Genomic DNA, 7,909 nt, shown 5'->3' with positions numbered 1-7,909 from the left:
TTTTCTCTGCGCCAGACAAGGCAATTTGTGAGGAGCAAGGCTTTCTCTCCCCCGCAGGATGCTAAGTGGGAGCCGAGGAGGTGGGAGTGGGGGTGTTCTAGATAGATACCCAAATTAAACATCCAATCTGCCATGTCTTGTGTCATTCAAAGCGATTCATCTTCTCCCGGGCTCCCCGCTGGGACGGCTCCCAGAAGCCCGCGGACGTGGAGACGCGGTCGTTAGCGGCGCTGTTTATCTGCCTCCACCTCCAAGGAGAACAAACTGACGCCCCGCGGTCCCCCGCCCTACTGTCATTCAAAGAGCCTGGCTCCGCAGCCAGCCGAAGAGCCTCCCAGGCTGCTGGCGGGAGAAGGACGTGACGGTCAGCCCGGGAGGAGACAATGGCCAGGGGGAGGGGCTTGGGGGTTTCTAGAGACCCCGGCAGTCCGAACTCGACTCAGAAAGACCCCTCCCAACTCCCATTGTCTGCCTCAGTGACTGACTCAGCAGGGAACTGAGGCCCGCAGCTGAGGGGAATCGTGGGTCTAGAGTGTGCACATTCCAGAACCTGGAAGGGACTCTGTTTCTCCTGGGCTTGCTGGGACGCTTCCTCCAACCAGTGTCCCCCTCCCCATCCCCGCCCTGCCGCCGGCCACCAAATTGTGCCCCACACCTGCCATGTCTGCATTCAGGTCAAGGATGGGGGGCTTGGGGGTGCATGCCCAAACTCTAGCAAATGGCTTTTTGTTGAATCAGGTATTTGCAATGTTGAAAGAAAAGTGAAAGTGTTAGTCGCTCAGTTGTGTGGGACTCTGTGACCCCCTAGCCTGTCCATGGAATTCTCCAGGCAAGAATTCTTCTTCTCTTCTCCAGGGGAATTTCCCGACCCAGGAATTGAACCCCGGTCTCCTGCATTGCAGGCTGATTCTTTACTGAGTCACCAGGGAAGTTTGCTTCTTCCCAAACTCAGGTCCCAATGGCACCCCACTCCAGTACTCTTGCCTGAAAAATCCCATGGACGGAGGAGCCTGGTAGGCTGCAGTCCATGGGGTCGCTAAGAGTCGGACACGACTGAGCGACTTCACTTTCACGCATTGGAGGGGGAAATGGCAACCCACTTCAGTGTTGTTGCCTTGAGAATCCCAGGGACGGCGGGGCCTGGTGGGCTGCCATCTATGGTGTCACACAGAGTCAAACAGGACTGAAGCGACTTAGCAGCAGCAGCAGGGCTCACTGGAGAATATCCCCATCGGACCAGCAGGAGGCACTCTGCCCAGGCATGACCGGATGAAGACATTTCCTAGGGGAAAACCAAAGCTGACCTTAGAAAATCATAAGGAGAGGAGGTAGAGATTCCAGGAGTCCTGACTGTCGTTTCCCAAGGGTTCATTGGGATTGGTTGGTGGCTACTTCAACCTTAATCATCCACAGCTCACCTCCCAAGTCCCACTTTTCCCCAAGTCTAAGGATTAGCCAACCAGGGTCTCCAGAGTTCATCTTGGCCATCTCCCTGCACCCAGACCTACCCTCTCCAAGACAAGCCATCACCAGCTGGAACAACAGAGAAGGAATGGAGAAGCAAGAGAGAAGTGGGAAGCAGTGTGGCGCTGGGTTTCCTTTGAAATCTTGCTTTGTGCCAAAGTAAAAGAAGGAGCTGATAGCATTGGATTCTGGGCTCCCTTACCCAAATGGTAGCAAAATCTTCATATGTCTTGGCTCTTTGTTTTTGCTCCTGGTTTCTGTTCTCAGCTTTGATCTTCTTTGTGAATCTGAACCGTTACATGTCCTCTCCCGTCCTCAATTTCCTGTTTCTAAACTGGAAGTTTAGATGCTGATGCCTCAAGGTCCTTCCAGATTCCTTTCTTCTGATCTCCCTCTGGACCCTCGCCTTCTGGTCTGGGAAAGCAAGGATTATGGGGGAACAGAGTCCTGGAAATCAGTGACACCAGGGCATCCCTGGGTCCTTATGCCCTGCCACTTTGTCCTTAAAAGTTCACTAAGTTGTCATACTGAGCCACCCGACTTTGGTTTTGAAAAATTGGTCCTAGAAGTTCAGAGCATTCACAATATTCTCCTGGGTGATAGGGCAAGGAGTTGGGTATCATCTTGCCCCAGGGCATATCTTGATTCCAAGAGAGGCGGTGACTTGCTTAAGGCTGAGGGGGCATAGCAGGCCCAGAGACCAAGCGCTCAGTGTGTGAGCCAGAGATTTCCCCAGCAATGTTACAGAGCTTCCTGTGGGACTGAATGCCTGTATCCCAAGCCTGAGCCTTCCCTGCTGCTCCTTCAACGGGTCCAACAGTTCCTCCCAGGGGCAGCAGTGACCAGTCACTGAGCAGGCCTAGCTGAGTCAATGTTCGCCAGCTGGAGCGAGAGGAGTGACAAATAGGTCCACATGGATGGAGAGGTCCGACACAAAGCTTTGCTAATTCTTCATAAGCTCTGCCTGCCGCCTTTTATATATCAACCTGAAATGTAATTATCTTTATGGCTGGTGGAGTAAATCACCACTGTGTGTCAAAGAGATTTGCTCCTGTGTTTTATTACGTAATATATTAGCTCTACAGTTTTAAGATGTCATTACTTGGCTAATCACATGAAACGTTTTCATGAGCAAATAGTGGTGCTGGCAGGAGCTTAAGACAGAGGAAACCTATGGTTAAGTCCTTCTGGGAAACAGGAGAGAGGCCTCGGGGGTCATCTTGTTCAACCCTCTGCCCCTAGGCTTAGAGAGGTCTAAGCAGGCAGGGGTTCAGCAAAATATGAGGAACTTCAAAAGGTAGGAGACAGGGGGCAGCAAATCCTGGTAGGAGCTATGACCCAACAATTTCCCTTCTAGCTGTGTACCTAACAAAAACAAGTGCTTTTGGCATAAGTTTGTCAAAAGACATGAATAAAAACATTCAAAGCGACTTGCTCCCTAATAGCCAAAAACTGGAAACAACTTAAATATTGTAGGAGAGGGAAATTTTTTCATCTACCCTTTTAGTTATGTACTTGGGCTCTGCAAATTAAACTAACAAACTACAGATTAACAGAAGAAAAGGCATACAATTACATTGGTGTTAATAATTATAGGTGCATAAGGCATCATAGAAAAGAAATGAAAACCCAAAGATGTAGTTAAATCTAGGGGCTTGTGTACTATTTTAAGAAACAGTAATAAATTGAGAGATGTGACTAGAAAAAAAGAAAAGGGGGATTTGAACTTGTAGGGTGGTAAATTGCGGAAGGTGACCAAGAAATGTATCAATTTTACACTTGCACCTGAAAGTGATATGTATTCATACTCTCTTCTCTCACTTTGATTTTGGTAGACAAAATGTAAAGTGGTGTAATAGAAATAACATAGATTCCGCAACGAAACCTACCTGGCTTTGAATCCTAACTCTACGAATTTTTCAATCTGTCATCTTGGACAGATCACTTAAACTCACTAAACCTCAATTTCTACATCTACAAGATGGAAATAGTGCTATTGTGGGAAATAATGAAAAAACGCGAGCAACCTGCTTCAAACTAAACATGTTCTTTTTTACATCATTCATGTGACCACTCAGTGACCATTGACTGAAGCTCCTGCACTGCCCCAGGCACTGAGCCACAAGCTGGCACACAGCAGTGCCATGATCTATGGTGAACTAGCTGTCCTTTTGCCTGCTTAGCATCCAGTAGTCCAACATTCTGACTTCCCTTCTGGGAACCACCCCTCACTCACTTGCTACTGAAGTGGTTCAGCTATGGCTACCTCCCACTCCATTCCCCAGCTCAGGTTACTCCATCATTCTGCCCACAGAGAACACTTCTGGAATGGACTCATGGTCCAGATCGGCTCCATGAGAATCAGTTCTGGGACTTTCCTGGAACTATTGAGGAAAGAGGGGCTTCTTTTCCACTGAGGATAATTAGCTGGTCAAATGGATCCCTAGACCTGTTGAAGGATGTCTTTGCCACTTCACTGGGAGAGAGTACGTAAGAATAAAGACAATAGATTGCTGAGAGAGGAAAAGAGAAAGATTCCAAATAGCCTCATTTAAACACCCAGATCCAGCCATACCAGGACTGAGTTGAGTTTCTGACACTTTGAAATAAAATAATCCTCACTAATATACTGTTCTAAGAATGACAGAGGATGAGATGGCTGGATGGCATCACCGACTCGATGCACATGAGTTTGGGTGAACTCCGGGAGTTGGTGATGGACAGGGAGGCCTGGCGTGCTGCGATTCATGGGGTCACAAAGAGTCGGACACAACTGAGCGACTAAACTGAACTGAACATTCAGTGAGCTTTCACTATACACCAGGGAATGTGCCAAATGATTTACAGGCACCATCTTATTTAATCCTAGCAATAATCCTATGAGGTAGGTTGACTAAATGCTCCCTCCAAAAAATGTATGTCAACCTGGAACCTCACAGTGTGATCTTATATGGAAGTAGGGTTTTACAGATGTGTTTTTTGCAAAATTAGTTATGATGTGGTCATACTGGATTTAGGTGAGTCCTAAATCCTATATCTGATGTCTTTATAAGAAGAGGAGAAGACATCAGGGGAGAGAAGAGAAAGAGAAGAATATCATGTAAGGATGGAGATTGGAAGGATGCAGCGACCAGCCAAGGAACACCGAGGAGTGCTGGGAGCCATCAGAAGTAGAAGAGGCACAGAAAGTATTCTTCTCTAAGCCTTTAGAGGGAGAACAGCCTTGCCAACCCCTTGATTTCAAATTTCTAATTTCCAGAGCTGTCAGAGAACACATTTCTGTTGTCTTCAGCCACCCACTTTGTGGTAATTTGTTATAGCAGCCCTGGGAAGCTAGTACTGCAGATAACGATCATCATTATTGTTGAAGATGAGAAAACTCAGGCTAAAGAAGTTAAGTAATTTGCCTGAGGTCCTACAGCTTATTTAACCAGAGGCAGGGTTTAACCCCAAGCAGACTTCAGAGTTGTCTCTCTTCATCATGAGATGCTACAGATCAGGCAACATATAAATGCTAGTTAATTTCCTTCTAGGACCGTGTTTTATTGTTCTTTGCATCCTCCATGACTCACTTGGTGTCTAACATTTAGTAGATGTTTAACAACCATTTGTGAGTTAAAATCATTGAGAGCCCTACTGAGAAGAGCATTGAGAGCACAAAGAGGGTTAAGACCCAGCCCTCGACCTCCAAGGGTTACAATCTAGGCCATAGAAGGAACATGTGCTCAGGGCTGAGTGAGAGCTGAGTAATCCCTGGAGGAGCTCTGAGAAGGGAAAACACTAAGAGCTGAGCCAGAAAAAGGCTTCATGAAAGAGACTGACCTTGACTGGGGCTCTGAGGAACTTAGGAAAGAAGAGGTGAAAGATTAATAAACAAAGGGAGGTCATGAGAAAAGGCTCAGAGGGAAGACTTGGTGTGATGAATCTGGAGCAGGGAGTAAAACCAGAGAGAGGTGGGTGATGTGCTGGGAGGAGGCTAGTGGGGCCAAACCACAGGAGCTGTTGAGGGTCAGGCAGGCACTTGGACATGAACTAGTAGCAGGTTCCTATAGGCTTTGGTAGCGGCAGTTCTTGGACATGTTACTGCTGGAAACAGAGACTTGACTGTGCTACCTGAGGTCAGGCAGTGCCATCTGCCTTGTGCTGGCCAATGGACTGTAGTTCTAAGTGTCACCTCCAGCGGAAACAGAGAAGAGCAGGTTCGAATTCTGCCTGTCTGTTCACTCTTTGTGGCAAGTGCAGCATATGTTGAGATGGTGCCATCACCAGATCTAAGCTGCTTGGATCGGTGGGGACAGCTGTCCTAGAGAGCTATGAGGATTTTTGTGAACGAGAAACAAATGCATATATACTAAGTCACTTCGATAAGGGTCTTTTGTTACCGAGGCATAAATCTTGCCTTCCCTGACTAACACAAAATGCTAACACATTAACAATGGTTAATGGTGACTGCAGCAGCCAATGCCCTAGGCTCTGCTTCTTTAACTTTGGAGCAACAATCAGAGTAATAGCACCTGATGGCATTTCAAATTGAGAGAAAAATAATGGATTTTCAACTAACCATGCCATGGGAGAATTTTTAAAATAATAATCCAGAAGCGGGGAAGATTTCTGATACAGACTTAGAAGTCACAAAATAAAGAATTGATCATTTTAGCCTCATCAAAATAAAAAATATGCTTTGTGGAAAAAATCACCTGTATCTGTCAAGATAGGCTAGTTATGCTGCAGTAAGAAAAACAGTCCAAATCTTAGTGACACAAAACAGCAAAGGTTTATTTCTTGCCTACACTGATGGCCCCTTGCAGACTGGCTGGGGTCTCTACTCCGGGTTGTCACCCCTGTCACCTCGACTTTGGGCTCCCCGGCTGAAGGCATAGCCATCGTCTGCTGATGCCGATTGCCATGGCAGGAGGACAGAGAAAACACAAGGCACAGGCAATTCGAGCTTCAGCCCAGAAGTGACAGACACACCCTGTTCACATTTAATTGGCCAAAGCACGTCACACAACTGGCCCTGGTCAAGAAGGCAGGAGATATAATACTGTCTCCTGGAGAGAAGCTGGATATTCATGTTTAGAAATACACAAAAGAAACAGGCTTGCTCTTCCTGTTTCCCGTCATGGCGGATCAAGGTGAGAAGGAGAACCCCATGCGGGAACTTCGCATCCGCAAGCTCTGCCTCAACATCTGCGTTGGGGAGAGCGGTAGAAAAACAAAAAACAAAAAAAAAAAAAAAAGAAACAGGCTTAACCACTAGAAATAGCTTTAGGCTTTCCTATTATAGACAAAGAGCTAATTTCCCTGATAAGTAAAAAGCGCCCACAAATCATCAAGAAAATGACAACATCCAGTAGAAAAACAGGCAAAAGATGCAGAAACTTTACATAAAGAAGGAATTAAAGATGCTCTAAGTCACATAGTAAGAAAACTGCAAATGAAAATTACATGGAGATACCATTTTTCAGCCATCAGATTGCTGAGAGTGGGCAAACAAGCTCAGACACTCCTGATGGGCTATAAACTGGGAAAGCCTCTTTGGAGAGCAATTTGGCATGTGTTCTTCCACTCTCAGAAATGGAGAGACTTCCTTGGTGGCCCAGTGACTAAGACTCCACGCTCCCAATGCAGGGAGCCCAGGTTCGATCCCTGGTCAGGGAACTAGATCCCACATGTTCCAACTAAGTGTTCGCATGCCACAATTAAAGATCTCACCTGGTGCAGTTGAATAAATAGATATTTTTTAAAAGAAGAAGAAAAAACAAGAAATGCCTCCTGCGGATGTGCTCACACATAAAGGAAATTATATTTGTTCAAACTTCTTCACTGCATTGTCTGTAATAGCAAATGATTAGGGAAGAACTTACTGCCTTTTGATACAGAGCTGATTAAATAATTTAAATTGCATAAATAATTTCCCACTATCCAAGGGAATACCATACATATATAAAAAGAATGAAAAGGGTTTTTTTTTTCTTCTGGTAACAATACGGAACAGTCTCTAAGATTTAATGTTAAATGAATAAAGGAAGCTGCCGAACAGTGTGTATTGCATGTCACTGTTGTGTAAAAAAGGGAAAAATACATATTCATAGTTGTTTATATATGCTAGAAGTATCCTCCCAAAATACACTTAAAGTGGGAAATATTCATTGCCTCTGAGGAGAGAACTGAAATTCTCCTTCTGTACCTTTTAAGTTGTGAAATAATATGGGAATGTATCTTTAATATAATAATAAAATTAAAAAATAAAAGAGAGAGCTGACCTAGCTGTTTTAATCCTAGGTATACACCCTCAAAATATAAACAGACATCCACACGAAAACTTGTACACAAATATTCATAATAGCCAAAAGATGGAAACTACCCAAATGTCCTTCAGTTGATGAATGGATAAATAAAATATAGTAGTATATCCATACAATGGATTAATATTCAGCCAGAA

The sequence above is a fragment of the Bos grunniens genome, chromosome 15 (genome assembly GCF_055505025.1).
Source record: "Bos grunniens cultivar Pamir isolate PY7600 chromosome 15, Bosgru_T2T1.0, whole genome shotgun sequence".
Classification (NCBI taxonomy): domain Eukaryota; kingdom Metazoa; phylum Chordata; class Mammalia; order Artiodactyla; family Bovidae; genus Bos; species Bos grunniens.
This window is presented reverse-complemented; position numbering follows the sequence as displayed.